Source organism: Pinus tabuliformis, chromosome X (assembly GCF_031772625.1).
Source record: "Pinus tabuliformis cultivar Carrire ecotype Pingquan chromosome X, CPIR1, whole genome shotgun sequence".
Taxonomy (NCBI): Eukaryota; Viridiplantae; Streptophyta; class Pinopsida; order Pinales; family Pinaceae; genus Pinus; species Pinus tabuliformis.
The window spans coordinates 1,673,663,145-1,673,680,042 of record NC_142308.1 but is presented as its reverse complement, the minus strand read 5'-3'; positions in this window follow the sequence as shown (position 1 = coordinate 1,673,680,042).

Sequence of the window (16,898 nt, the reverse complement as noted above, 5' to 3'; positions counted from 1 at the left end):
CGTGAATGTATTGCAGCGGATGAGACACAGGTGAATTCTCTTAGCGACTTCTCTTGAACATACTGGCGACACTGACATGGATTGGTAGCGTTAACCCCAAATATGGATGGTGTGATGGACCAATGGTGATATACCGGTGAACGGAATAACCCAACCCAACTCGGATGTGGAGTGAAAGTGTCATGTTCAAGAGCGACTTACTACCAATAAAGTTTCTTTGAGTTTTCTTCCCAATTTTTCCCCAGTCATTGCTAACCAGTACCTCTTTATTTTTGTCAAGCTTGAGGAGGATAACATATGCTTGTTCAATAATTTTCCCTTCGGGCAAACCCGTCGATGTGTTTTAACGAGCCTAGCGACAGTGAAACTCGTTCTTGTCTATATGGACAAGTTTGTCGCTATTCAGTTTTAACGAGTTTAACAACAAAGATACCTCAGTCCTTTTCAATTTTAGAGAGTCTGAAAGGGACATGAAGGAAACTCCAATAATCCTTTTTCGTCATATAATCCCTTAAGTCTGAAAAAAGTATAAAATAATACGAAAGGGATGAATTTTCGGTAATTTTAATGAGATGAACAAAACAAGCGCTCGATCTTTTTGTGTAATAATCCCTCAGGTCCAAAAATATTAAAATCTAGAGGAGGGATAACACTTTCGGTCACTTTAACGAGCTCGAGAGGCCAATCGCTCGGCAATCTTTTCATATTTTACAAGTCGAATGAAAAGAGCTTAAAGGAGACTCGTCTTTTGAGGAACAAGTGATAATTTCAGGTAGCAACTGATTCCAGGTAAGGTTTGGAATTTTCCATTCACGGCAGTGTCACAAGGATGGCTAACAGGATCACTCTTCATAGTTGTTCCTCAAAAGGGGTAAACAATCAAATGGAGGTGAATGATAGGCTAAAACAGAGTGGAGGTGATGGTAAGAACACGACCAGGGCTCAAAAATCTGATGATAATGCATTCACAATGGTTATTTACCGAAAATTGGTTCATTTTTTAATGAGCTTAAACTCTGGGGGAACGTTTGCTCATTGCTAAGGATTAATTTTTAACAAGCTTGAACTTCACATAAAAACTGCTCGTGCCAGTTGTATAATAAGGATGTCTCATCGATAGGTTCAGTTTTTAAGGAGCTTGCACCATTCGAAACTTTGCTCTGGATCCTTTCATTATGCAAGCTAGGAATGACCAATCCTACGAGTTTAAAGGGTTGAGAAACTATAAACTAAGAAAATAAATGGTCGCTCTTTACTTTCAGGCAAAAAGGTTTGCATTCCCCCAGGTATAGTGAAATAAAGTTCCTAGGTTACCATTTATAAGTTCTTGTATTCGCAAGATAGTTTCCATCCGCACAGCAAACAGAAACACTTCCTTGGCTTAGTCCATCTGGACAAAGGCTCCAATCACCTAACCTTGACAAAAAATCTTATCCCGATCTAACTCCCTCTTCCTACAAGGATGGGTGTCGGACCAGTCTTAAATCTTTCGTGGAAATTTACCATATACCCAAGGTTTTCCTGCCGAAACAGGCCAGGGTGCATGCCCCCTAGGTTTCAGTCATGTCCTCCCGAATCACTCGCGCTCTTCAGGTGGACGGAATGGATATTGATGAGACATTCCTTGCGTGAAAATACCATTTAGGGATGGCATTTGACTATTAGCTATGTGTGAGCCGGGGACGAAAGCTGGTCTACGAGCTTGACCACTCTTCCTTCATGCGGAAAACACATTACTCTAAAGAGTGAGGAGACAATGGCTCCCATGCTATAAATATAGTCGCGCCCAAGGAGTAGATTATAATCTAGAGGTCCTTGGACTACCATTACGTTCATGTAAACGGTTTTCCTTCTCAACATTATGGGCACATCGGGAAGGATGCCTAACGGTTGACTGGTTCCTTTATCGAAGCCTGTCAGATTTCTCATCTTAGGCAGAAGCAATGGTGAACCAAGCACTTCCCAAGCAGTTGAGGAAAGGATACTCACAGAAACCCCTTCATCTATGATGGTACCGACCATGATCATTTTGTAAGCTTGTACAATGATTCAGAATGGTACATTAGCTGGTACACGGGGTCTGCCTAGTAGATTCCAATCGAAGGAAACGACTAGGTTGCTTGGAGGGGGGATCAAATAGACGGCCGGGTATGACTCTGACAAACTTCCTTCCTGCGGTAAAGGAACGAGTAGATTGCCTCCATGTTCATCAGAGTCTGTGTTTATGAAAAGAATTTGAACGGTGTCGTTCTCATTCTCTCTGGTGATTGTGTCATCTAAAGATGGACCTTCCGAAGACAAGACCGAGTCGATTGACACCTCAACCTTTTGACTTTCATCTGGTATGGATTCAGCGGGTTTATATTCAATGGCAGATGCTTCTACCGACCATAATGGCGTGTCGGTCAGATTTTCAACTAGTGACAGACTCGGCAAGAGTTTCTTATATCAAGGAGGAAGCCATAGTGGTGAAGCCGAACGGTTATCCAAAACTCTTTTAGCTTCGTCTAGGAAAGGAAAATGGTGGACGACATGATCGCCTTCACACAGTTTACAAGGAAATTTATATTTCCTTTTCTGCCCAAATGCTTCGCTTTCACTAGTTGATGGTGTACTTTCAACATGATCTTTAGAGGTTGACGACACCGGATTGTGCAAACGAGGAGACCAGTCCCTTGAGATCCAAGGGATACAAGGACAATATCGATGATAGTGGTCTCCTTTGCAAATGACACATGGAGATTTAGGCTTGGACAGTGCAGTGTGTGTATTTTCACTAGACGATGCCCGGTTACCACTTTTTGCCTTTGGCTCCTTCTTCTTCTTCTCTTTCTTCTCCTTCCCCTTCTTCTCCTTCTTAGTTACTTGATTTTTGGCTTTACCAACTTTATTAAGTGAAGAGGAAGGAGGAGAGGGAGAATTGGACGAAGTAGAAGGTTGGGGGGTAACTTTAGTATCATCCAGTTGCTGACTCGATTGTTCAGGAATCACGGTGTTTTGAACAACGGAGGTCAAGAAGAGCCATATTGGCAAGCCAATCGTCAATCCTGGAAGTGACAATGTGGCCATATGAGTTGCACCAACATCTCCCCAAGAGGAAAAGGACTAGGATTTCCTCCAAGGGGAAATCCTTGGTTGGTGGACTCCATTTTTCTCAACCTAAGACCAACGCGGGAATGGTGATATTATTCCGATTAAAATAAATTTTAGACGCTTTGACACAACTTGTTTTTTCAATTTTTAAGAGTTGAGAAAAAACAAAAGATGACTCTAGTCGCCTTCGATTTTTAATGAGCCTGAAGTGACAAGTGCTCAGATGGACCTTTTCCTTTAAGGAGTCTGAAAAGAAACGAAAGAGACTACTCTAGAAATCTAGACAGAGGGATTACCAAACCAATCGCAAAACTGCAGAATGCTTTTTACGGTACAGCAGTCAATCTTCCCGAATGTCGTGTTCAGTGCATTGCGATCAATAGGGCGGCAGACACAGCTTCCTATGGATAAAGGATATAGCCTATTGTGGTCTCCCAATATATACTCGATGGTACGTGGGAGCACAAGTCTGTATTGGAACTTATCGTCTCAAAGAGGAGGAATCACCCAACCAACAATGAAAGTGACAGTTACCAGGCTTTATGACGCCGAAATACGTCTCTAGCCTAGACTTCTAGATGTTGTGCGTTAGGTTCCAAAGTGTTTTTATGTTCATTGAATTTATTTTACAGTTGATCTTTCTTAAGAAATTTTCCTTTCAGGTTCACCATGTGATGTAAATATACAATTCCTAAAATGCAATCTAAGATGATAAACAATCGTTTAATCTTCTTTTTGCAATGAAAATCCTAGCTACTAAAGAAAGAGAGATGATATTCTTTCAACATAGAGCAGAGAGCACACACTATATGCACTATCCTAAATCAAACCAACAAGCAGTCTAAATGAAAATGCACATGCATGTATTAGTTTTCAGCGTTCTTAATGTGTGAATGACAAGAAGAATGCTATGTATAAATCTGAATTATCTTTTCAAAGTGACAGTACTAACAAATTTCTCTTCAAAAACGAAAGGAAGATAATGACGACACTTTGCTATTTTGAATTGAAAACTACTTTCGACACTTGAAAAACTACTAATTCAAATCAAATACAAGAGTAACTGTATAATCGACCATCAAGAACAATAGAATTCTTTTCTTTGACTGAAAATGACACTTGCGACACTTTCAAATCAAAAGACGACAATTTGATTATGTTACTTCTTTGTAAAAGAGAATTGAAAATGGCGCACAATACATAAAAACATTCACAGTTCTTTTCACAATGGAGGCGGAATGATGGAAAGGAAGGGAGTTTCCATAGTGGGATACTGATCACAGACAGCAAAACTCCTGAATAAAGTTGAAAAGAGTGAACACAGAAACCAAAATCTGAGAGCAGAAGAGGTCTTGTCTGATCAGCACACCTGCAACACAGGGAAAGTGCAATGTAGTGCACCTACTACACACGGGAGGTGCGATGCATCCAGATTCCCAAGAGGAGAAGGTGCGATGGTCCAGGGACGAGACTTCAACTGGGTTCCAAGTCACAGTTTTCAGCTCCGTTCAGGGATTTAGGCCGAGCAAGTGATGTTCATTAAATATAAATCACAAGGGTTAATCTAATGAGGTTACTAGAGCCACCACTAGGGAAATTAGAAGGTTTGCAAATCGATTGTTCAATTTATAAACAAAACCTGGAGATAGACTGAAGCAGCATTGATCTACTTTGCACTTGCATAGCAAATGCAGTTCAAAGGCTAGTTGGCTTGACTTCAGGCTCTGTCTGTAAGTTTATAAAACAAACAAAGATAGACAAGTAAACAATCTATTCGCTCCCCAGTGGAGTCTCCATTTTGTTATCGGGAAATCTAGTGATTGTTTTTATTTTCTTTCTACCTAGAAGTTAAGAGCATTTGTTTTTATTTTCTTTCATATCTTTTCCTATGTAGAGGTTAAGAGTGATTGTTTTTATTTTCTTTCTACCTAGAAGTTAAGATCATTTGTTTTTATTTGCTTTCATATATTTTCCTGTGTGAGATGTTAAGAATGATTGTTTTTGCTTTCATTTCTGAAAGAGTGGTGTGCTTTTCAATTCCTGCAAGATTTAAAGATTAAGATTTCAATTTCATGCATTGTACTATAATTTATTTTGAGTTGAATGTTGAATTAGAATAGGTGAATTTGGTTTGCTGTTATTTGGTTTCATAGTTAGATTGATTTAATTTGGAAGTTAATTTCTAGCATATACAGTGCACACATGCTTCGTAAGTTTTAAGGAACCCTCAAGTTGACAATTAAATGATAGGTAATTAATTTGCCTCAACAGTTGCCAGAATGAACTCTATCCACCTTGTTCTTTCCCTTGCTGCCTCTTTCAAATGGGAAGTCCATCAAATGGATGTTAAATGTACCTTCTTGCATGGGGACTTGCATGAAAAAATCTATATGGAACAACCATGTAAGAAATTACAGGGTAAGTTCTTCAGATAGAACACCAAAGGACACCGCTCACAAATAGATCACAGATCAATACACCAGTATTCTTGATGTGGTTAAAACCCTTAAAGAGGGAAATAGTCCACGTCTTGAGCCAAGGCAACCACTTCAAGAAATTTATTAATGTAAAAGAAAGAAAATTTACATAATCTTCTCTCATGAACGGTCACCTAACAAATGACCTCCATTCTCTATAAATAGAGATCATGGACCAATCGGATGTTAAGCCATGGATCAAGTGTCAGTAATACCAAGGAGATAATGATTCATCAGATCGCTTCATGTCTAGAACATATCGTGACCGTCGGATTGTAAGTTACAAAAATTACATACTAAAGAAACACACTTTACCTAACTATACACTAGACCAAGTTATACTTAATTATTTCCTATGTGTCGGAATATCCTAACATTTTTCCTACTGCCAAGAGGACGAGTGGAAGGATATCATACACAAAAGTTAAATTTCTGTGAAGGAAAAATCAAAGGCACATTGGAAGTATTAGCAAGGGTACTCCCAAGAGTTATCATTGTGAAAGTGGAGCCAGGGAATGGTGGTATCGTGACCTAGAGGGTCCACCCCAGAGGAGAGCATCAAAGGTGTACCGAGGAAATAAACAAGGTATTCCCATAAGTTATTTTTGGGGAAGCAGAGCCAAGGATAGCGGAGGATTAACCTCGGAAGGTCCAGGAAAACAAAATGGCATGCCCGAAAGTTATAGTCAGGGTATGTCTGGAAGTTGTAGCCGAGGTAGCAGAAGGGGTTTATAGCCAAGGAACAAGGCCGAGATATGGCATGTATTGAGTGGATCAGTAGCTAATTACAACCTACCATGTGGCATCAGAAAGTTGGTTATGTGGCATGGACACGTGGGTCCACATGGCAGGGTGGTGACGTGGCACTTTCTGATTTTTCAAAGAGTCAAAGGATCATATCTTTTGAGCCAGGGGTCAGATTGAGGTAAAAATTTATATCACTGGATTCGTATTGACGAGAAGAACATAATGGTGAGTCTTGTTTCTAGTTCTAGGAAGAAAAAAATATTATCCCATCCCTCTAACTGTTTACCAGGGAGATTGGATTAGTAAGTCAACATCTTCCACCAAGGTTAAGGTGGGGAGGTGTTTACATTTTCTAAGAGCAATGTTATGGACATTTATTCTCTTAAAATTTCATTCAACCTATCATTATTACTTGCCATTTGATTGAGTTGTTAAGGATTTTCAAGGAATAAACAAGCTCAAAGGCAATTTTTCTCATGATTCATGCTCATCAGATATTGGAGTTTGCATCTATGAAAAATTACAGGCATTCTAGATCACATGTTCAAGCAATGAAATTTGCTAGATTATATGAGATTTTAGCATCCAAATTTGGCTACCTTTTAGGTAGACCATCATCAAGGCTCAACACATGATTTTTAGATTTTTAGATTGGAGATTATATTAGTATATGTGTTGTTTCATGTTGTATTGTTGGTATAACTCTTCAAACTTATAAATGAGGGGGAGATTGTTAGCCCATGAGTCCCTATACAATCACAAAGCCCTAAATTACCTCTTCATGCATTTCTATCCTTATCTATTGATCAAGTGTTTACCCTTATCCATTTATAAGTTGTTAATGTGGAAGCAAATTTATCTTATGAGGTGGTTTCATCCATGTATTATATATTTCTATCTTTTCTATAAATGTCAATTGAGTAATGACATAACCATTTTCCACCATCTCCATGTGTCTCATTGAATATTAACAAAAATATTGTTTCAATCTCAAAAAATATTCAAATATTACCGAACATGGTTGGAATTGAACAATATTTGAAAGGTTTAAGTATTTCCTTTTAAAATTTGAACCTATTATACATGCATCTCATTATAACGTTGGCATAGCAACCAAATATGCATTACGAGAAAAATCGTTTGCAAACAAGTACAACATCTAAGTGTGAAGTGTGTAGGTTTTCACATATGGTTATGATGATGCTTGAACCTTTTGTGGATTGAATTGTGCATAAGGTTTTGAAATGTCCAATTTTTCGAATGGACATTTCACTCATAATCAAGGACAAATAAATATGAAAAAAATGATAGAAAGTTGCTAATGTTACTATAACAACCATGGGTTAAAAATCCATGTAATAAAGTTAATAAAGACAAAATAAGACCAAGGTCATGGCACATGTATTCCAAACTGAATGTTGGGAAAAACATCCTAGTGGGTGTTCATTTGGTTTATTATCTCTAAGGGAAATTGAAAAAGGAAATGGCAAACGCTTTGGAAATGCATTTATTGGCATTTATTTATAAGAATAATGGAAATTAGGAGAAAAGGAAGGTGAAAAGTCACAGGTTGCATGTGAGGGGGGGAATGAAGGAAAATAATGGAAATTGAAGAAATTAGAGGCCTCAATGATAAAAAGGTTTATGAGGACCAGTTCATGGCTTTTTGACAGTTCTATGGTGGAGCTCTCTATATTCCCCCTCTCTCATACTCTTGCGCACTTAGAGTATTCTTGGAGCTCTCTAGCATTGGATAAAGGAGAGCAAAGGAAGGGCAAGGAAGTCAAAGGAAAGAAAATATCAAGAAAGGAAGAGTTGGATCAAGCTACTGCAACGGGATTACTTGCAAGTATTCAGTTTCATGTATGTTTTCCTTGCTAGTTTTAGCATGCATGGTATATGCATGTGTGTGTTTGGTTCTTGTGCTATCACTGGCATGTGTTTTTCCAAGTGTGATAATGTTTTTCAGCCTTTCCTTTCCATTTCCGGATAGCCATGGTGTGATGGGGTTCTTTTACTTGGTTGAGCTGGATTGTCGAATGGTTTCGAAACTGAGTGGGGTGGTCTCAAGAAAATTCCCAAAGGCCTAGGAATCATTTGATCGGTAAATGGTGGGATACATGGTAAAGTTTGATGGTGGAGATAGGAAAATTCCTCACATTTTAGGTGGAGATATCCAGAGGCATCCATACTTGTTTAGGATCTAGTGATCCCTTGGCCTCTATATGGTGGGGTAGTGGTAAAGCCTCGTAATGTTTTTTTAATGTTTGGACCTAGGAATCCCTTGACCAGTGTATGGAAGGATACACGTAAAGCTTGGTTGTATATATGAGGGTTTAGGGCCTAGGCATCCCTTGACCAGTAATGGTGGGATATATATTAATTTTTGAGGAAGCCCTAGTTGGTTTTGTTGTGAATATCACATTCATGCTTAGAATATGGCATGGGGGTGATTGGCTGAAAGAAAGATTTGGTTCAACCCAATCTATGGTCAGGTGGTATGTGGAAGTCCTTGAATTGGTTGGTTTTTGCATATGAATAATATGAATCTTTCCAGTTGAGTTTTATGAGAAAATGTGCTTATTATTATGTGATTTTAACGGTTGTTCTATCATTGTTAATCTGTTGGTTATATGTTGGTTATAAACATGGTTTTATGACAGATCTTAGTTATGGCTCTCATCATGTTTTGATTAGTAAATGAATGGCTAATGAATGTATGACCTAATAGATTATAATGTAACTATTGTATGAGAGCATCATACATTCTTGATGATCTTCAAATAAGTATGAGTTCCCTATGTTCATATGTGTATTTATGACATGTACATTACATTACATGTTTATGATGTGTTTGATGAAATGTTTATCATGGTTAGGTCTGGTTAGTTCAATTTATTGTCTAAATTTTGTATGGAAGTCTTTGTCCCCTTGTCATTTATCATTTCTAAGAGTTTCATTAAGTTCTGGGCAGTGGTCCAGAGTCTAGCCCTGAAAAAGTGCCTCAAATCTCACGGTTGCAGGCATAGAACTAGGTGAAAAATATTGCAGTCGCTCCCTTGTAAGCTTGTGCGTGCAACTGGAGGGTTACAATCGAATTCCAACAGTTTTGTGCCAATTTCTGGGATTCCATGGCACTAAAAGAACGATTTAACTGAAGGTTTGGGCATTTGGAAGGGTGGTTTAGGCCTTGGGTGTCTTGTAGCACTTGAGGGAAGTCAGTAGGTTTTGGTTTTGTCAATTCCACTTCCTTAAGGTGATCTAGGAGGTTGCGTCATATCATAGTAACTCTTCGTCACATGTTTACCCTGGTAGGCCTGTTAACTTGGGTAAATGTGAGAGGAGGGTGTTATAGAGTGGTATCAGAGCATGGTTCAACCCTTGGACTGGATGGGCGAAATGTAGTTGTCATTCATGCATGTAGGTTGTATATGTGCTTGTTATGCATGCATAGTGGTGGTCATTGTTATAGTTGTGTTTATATGTAGAAATTGTTGATGTTGTTGTTGAGATGTTCTTGTCATGAATATATGGTGATTGTATATGCATTTGTTATGTGTGTCAGTGTCTATATGTTGTTGTGCATGCATTGTTATGGTTATGGTTATGCATGCATAATAGGTTAGATATGCATTGTGAGGTCACTATATGTAGTTACATCATCATGATGTTGTTGATAAGATATGATGATGATATGTTGGCTAAGATAGAGCAAGAGATGTAGACTATTAGAGCAAGGTTGTAGCACTAGAATTTGGGATAGGCGCAGATTGTCATACATGTATTATATGTTTGGCATGCATGTATGATTATTAATGGTTGTTATATGCATGTTTGTTATTCTATTATTGTTTTGGTTACATGCATGGTAGATGCTAGCTCATTAGTGTGGTCATATGCATACGCATTAGTTAGCCATGAATCGTAGTAACTTTTTGTTATATGCATTTCGGTCATATGCAGGATGAGTATGGCCATTGCAGCTAGGATCTCGATGTTATATGTATTGTGCTAATCTATATTGGCATGTGCATATGGTTATGGTTATGATATTCAAGTATGAGTCAATATAATTGTGATATTGCATCATGCTAATTTGGATCGACTTATGCAGATGTGATAGCCTCCCCTGAGATACATTGAGGTATCTGTTTGATTATGTTGTCTATTGGTTTATCTAATATGGTGTTTACAAGTTGTTTGAATTTTTTATTAATTTCATGTTATGGGTATGTGTCTATAAGATTGTATGAAGAATGATCTTGTTTTAAGATGGTTGTAATAACTCAATATGTGCTGAGAAAACTGATATGTACTTGAGGGCAAGTGGGTCGCAGTTGTAGTATTATGACTAATGATTGTTAGTTGATTATGGATTGACTGTTAGTCATGGTAAAGGTTGATTTCAAACTAATAAACATGATGTTTTGATCTTTGGAACATGTGGTTGACATGTGTGAACAATTGAGGGCCACATGCTTGGTATTAGCATGACAAGGTAATATTTGATTTGTTTACATAACTAACAATTGGGGTGATGTGACAGTACATAATAAGACTCAATTCCAGCAAGGTAAAAGGTAAAATAAATGAATTGGGTGAGAATTCCTTTGGGTATGTTTGGAAACCGCAATTCCAAACAAATGAGTTCTTTGCATGAATATAGGAAGTCTTCCTAACCTTGATTTGTTTGACATTATGTAGATACATGTTATGTTCATTAACATGTATAATAGTTGGTCTTCAATTATGTTGGATCTATCAAGGAATTGGAGTCCCTTGAGAGATGGAATAGATGTGTTCAGTTACAAGGAACCGTGCTTGGCACAACAAGGAATATAAATGGTATATTGTCATATTTATTTATACACTAACAATTATGTGTTTATGGAAATATGATGTAGGGATTGCATGGAAAAAAGATTGTCATGAAATATTTAAGAAGTCTTGGGTTGATATTTCCCTTGGAAGCATTAGGAACCCATGGGGATTGAGTCATGGTGTTTTTTGGGAGTTTTGTTCTTTCGGTATTTTGTGATTTTTTTACACCTGATTTGCGGTTTTGTTTAGGTCTGGTGCATGATCATGGCACTTTGCTTGTGGTGTCGTATTGTTATTGGTTTTTCATGGTTTTCTTCTTGTTTGTTTCTTGTTCTTGCCTTTTATGTTTTGACGGTCTTGGGAATTGGTTGGGGAAGGAGGAAAGTTAATGGAGCTCAGGGAGTGCTGAATGAAACCCAACAGGTATTATAAGACTTGGATGAATCTTGGTGCATGAGTAAAGGGAAATTTGAAGGCAAGAGTATGACAGTCAATTGGATTTATTGGGTCCATTGGGGTAAATGGATGATGGCAGGACAACCATGAGAAAGGTAACAAAGAGGTAAGGTAAATGGATTTCAGGCATCAGATTCCTTGACTATGTTGGGAATTGGTGTTCTCAATGTTCTGCATGTTGTGCACAGATAAAGGGAGTTCTCTTAAAATCGATCTTATGATATCTGGTAATTGTATTGTGATCATGATCATGCTAAGACACACACACATACACATATATATGCCATTGTCTGACAGGGTCATCAGGGATCATGATTGTTTTATGCTAATGTTCATATGCATATATGTACGTATGTATGCTTTTTTTTTACAGGGTTGTCAAGGATCGTTCTTGTGGAAGGATAGCTTATGTAAGTGAATGGCATGAAGAGGTTCTTGGTATTATGAGGAATCAAGTGGGAAAAGTATCCCTAACATATCTATGAGGTCAATATCTTGTGGATATGAATTGATATTATGTGATTATAGTATGCTTATGTTTGTGTTATGGACAGGTAATGTTGAAGGATACATCAGTTGAATGAAAGAAATGTGATATGTGGCATGTTGAAACAAACATGGATAATGCAAAGATGCTAGAGGAAATGTTTCTTGGTAGAGTCAATGTGTGGTCTTTGGATGTAACACCCCCTCCTCCTAGGTCTACCCAAGCAACAGGCCAACCGAGGTAAACATGCGATGAGATAGGCCACTATAAGGGATTCAACCTCCTTGGTGACCTTAAGAAAATTGAATCGACGGAACACAACAACCAAACTAATCCACATCAGCAATAACACCCTCAGGAGACATGTCCGCCACTCAGACATCTTGTCCCTAAGTCCACTATTGTTTTAAGCCTTTTAACCCTCAATTTCTCTCATGCTATAGGCATGATAGTGTCCAAAAACCTAGATTCACTCTCACAGACCTATGTGCCTGCATCCATGAACTCTTCTCAGCAAACCTTTACCAGCGTCCCCAGGATTAGAGCCACTTTTCTAGCCTAGAAACCCAGCCTTTTCCCGGAATATATTACAACCTCTAGAATCCATAAAATACATGATGACAATACTAATAAATCAAAAATCAACCTCAGGACTAGGCCTGAGCATCCCCAACCGAGAACGAAATTCTGTCAAACACTTGGCATCAATGCAACCTACAGGTCTAGGATACAAGACATAGCATGAATGACTGAAAGCACTTATGAAACATAACAAGAAGGATCACCACCTTCTCCATTGAACTGTTATAACATCAATTAGGTCTTGCACCCATCATTTTAACAATTACAAGTAAATACATGAAATAACCATGACATGAACCAGTCATATAAACATGCTTATAACTAGCATAAAACCATATAAATATCATAATATGGAAGTGATCAATCCCTATATAAACAAGTGAAAAAGTAAGATAGCTTAGCTTTCATTAATCATAGGTAAATCCAACCAGGTTCAGGACTTCCACATTCCACCCGACCATAGACATGTCTCAGCCAAATATTTCTTTCATCCAGTCACCCTCATACCATATTCAAATCATGAATATGGGATCTCATAGAACAACTAATCCAAGAAAAATCAAGGGAATCCAGAGGTTAAACCACATCCACCCTCATCAAACCATGAACACGTAGAAATCGGTGCTCCGATCACAACCAAACGAACTTGGAATTCCATCTGGAATCCATCACTATCCTTGAGGAATTTTCCTTCTTCTTGTCTCTTAGGCTTTATCGCAATCCAATCTTGAATCACTAGGCCCTAAACTGAAACCATTCTCTCATAATTTACTCGGGCTTTACTGTGTATCCCACCAAAATCATTCAATGGATTGCTAGGCTTTTGGGAATGAAACTTGAGACCACCTCTACCCCGGATTTTGAAATCCATCCGGAAAATCAAAGCTCAAAACCGAGATAAACATCCCAATGTACCATGGCATCCAAAAAAAGACAAGAATAGGCTGAAAACCACTGTCATAACACGGCAAAACAATGCCACTGACAATAAGAGAACCATAAACCAATATGCAAAGGCATGAATGTTCAAACAAGCTAGGAAATCACACATGCAAAAGGTTACCTACAAGTATTCTTGATGACGTTTATTCATCTTTCTTTTCCTTCCTTGACCATCACTTTCCTCCCTTTCACTTTGCTTGCTTTTCCTTCCTTGCTCCAAAGCTAGAGTGCTCCAAGAAAACTCTAAGTGACCAAGAATGAGAGAGAGAGAGAGAGAATAATGAGAGATCTCCAAACTTGAACTGACAAAAGGTTAGCAAAATCTTTCCCACTAATCCTCATAAACCGTTTTATGAATGAGGCCTCTATTTTCTTCATTTTCCATTATTTTCCTTCATTTTCCTCCACACATGAAACCTGTGACCTTTCACCTTACTTTTCTCCTAATTTCCTTTATTTTCATAAACAAATGTGCCAAAAATGTCTTTTTTCCTTTTAAAGCCTTTGCCTTAGCCTCTGCCAATTTTCCTTAACCAAAATGCACATCCAGTGATGCCCACTAGGATATCTTTGCCCAATCATTGATCTTGGAATAAGTGTCCCTTAACCGTGGTCTTATTTTTCCTTTATTAACTTTTATTACATGAACTTTTCACCAGGAATGTTATAGAACCCTTCCCTTTGGGGAACACCATCCTCAGTGTTAAACCACACCATGACCTCAGTAAAACAGTTGAAAAGCAAACATACTGCCCATGGAGCTTTATAACTTAGCTCATTGCAGTATTTACAGTGAAAGACTTGCTCAAAATTAAAACATCATGACAACATGACAAGATAACAATCATAATAACATGACACCCACACCACTTATTGGAGCTTTATAACTTAGCTCATGGCGGTATTTACATCCATATACATATACCAAAAAATCAGCAAAATATATGCCAAACATATACCAACATCAAACCAAAATTTCTTTGCCTCAACCAGCAAACAATGAAGGATACATGGCCCGAATTTGATCCACCATCTCCCATGTAGATTCTTTAGGCCCAATGTGCTTCCACTGCACTTTAACTTTCTCTATGGCTTTGTTCCTGAGCATGAGATGTTTTCGTTGTAATATGCATTGAGGCTCTGGATAGAACTCTCTTTCTTGCTCCACCTGTACTACAAACCAAACAATAACATGATTGACATCATTTATATAATTCTTAAGCAATGAAATATGGAAAAAAATCATGGACTTTCATTTTTGTAGGCAGTGCAAGTCAATATGCCACTAGTCCAATCCTCTCAAGGATCTCGAAAGGACCGCAATACTGTGGTGCCAACTTGGCACATGATCCAATCCTCAAAGAGATTTTCTTGGGATTGATGCGCAAATACACATGCTCCCCCACCTGAAACTCCTTGAATATCCTGTGTTGATTCGCATAACTCTTCTGTCTATCATGTGCTACCTTTAGATTCTTCTTTATAACCTGCATTTCCTGCTCCATGTTCGCCAACATATCCAGTCCAATAAGTACCTTATTCATTGGATCACTCCAGCTAATGGGAGTGTTGCAACTCTATCCATACAATGCCTCGAAAGGACTCATCCACAATAACTCCTGATAACCATTATTTTATGTAAAATCAACCAATGGAAGATACTCCTCCCATTTCCTCTGCTATTGCATCACGTACATCCTCAACATATCCTGCAAGCTTCTGTTGACCCCCTCTATCCATCCATTTGTTTGTGGATGATAAGTTGTACTAAATGCCAACTTTGTACCCAAGCCTGCAAATAGCTCCTTCCAAAACTTGGAAGTGAACTTGCATCCATGTCTAACACAATCTTCTTCAAAACACCATGCAGTCTTAGTATCTCTCTAATGAACACCTATGCTACCTCACTGGCTGAATATGTAGTCTTTACTGGAATGAAGTAAGATACCTTTCTCAACCTGTTAACCACGACCATAACATAATCATGTTGACCCATTGTCCTCAGAAGACCTATGATGAAATCCATGGAAATTACCTCTCATTCCATTCCAAAATCGCTATAGGTTGTAGTAAACCACCTGGATGCTTACATTTTGCCTTTACCTACTGACAATCTAAACATCTAGCCACAAACTTTACCACTTCCTTCTTCAGATTCATCTAATAGTATAACTTCTTCACCTTCGTTAACGTATTCTGATATCCTGGATGACCTAAGTATGTCTTGGCATGAAACTCCCTCAAGATAAGATTCTTGAGCTCACTGTAATTCAGCACATAGCTCATGTCCTTAAATCTCACCAAACCATCTGTCGTGAGATTATAATCTGCATCATGATCACCTGTACTTGTATTGAACATGTACTCTATTGTAACCTGTGCATGATCTCCATGTATTTATCATCCCACTATCCTACCTGTAAGATCTTATCATGTAACTCTATCCCATAAGAGATCATAGATGCTATATGATATACCTGTACCTTCCTCCTAAGAGAATCTGCAACCCGATTTTCATTCCCTTTGATGTATCTAATCTTGAATTCGAACTCACTAAGGGTAGCCAACCATCTAGCTCACCTAGCATTTAGATTCAGTTGGTCAAATAAATATCTCAACCCACTGCGATCGCTCATCAATGTAAACCTCATGCCTAGAAGATAGTGTCTAGGCATGAGCTGTAGAGCCAATGGGTAAACTCTTAAGAGCAAAACCAGAGGGTTCAAAATTTCTGGAGGGATATCCTCAAGTTAAAGAGGCTTTGCAGAAAGCAAACTGGCTCCAATGCATCCAGAAATTCAGAGGTTACCACAAAGAGGTTACGAAGGCCTTTGCACGTTCCTTTAGAGACAAAGACAATCAAGTGGAGATAGGGGACCTAAAGTTTACAGTCACTGAGAGCAGTATAGCACAGGCCACTTCACTTCCACAAACTGGAGAAAGATGGTTTAAAAACAGATCAGTACAAGACCAACAGTGGAAGCAAATCTTAAAGAATCCAGGTATGGATACCAGCATTTTTACAAAAGGGATTCTTGTTACTTATGTCAAGGAAGAATGGACAACTTTACTTTTATTAGTGCAAAAATTCTTTACTTGTGAGGGAAGGTTTGGAGTTTTATACGTTTACCATGCCAAAGTCATGATGCATTTCTTAGGAGATGATATTAACCTTCCATATTTTCTACTCTCAAGTCTTAGAAAAATGTGTTCAATTGTCCAAAGGAACCCAAGAAACATTGAACCACATCTGTATCATCATGGTCTTGTTAAGATGCTAGTTGAGGAACAGT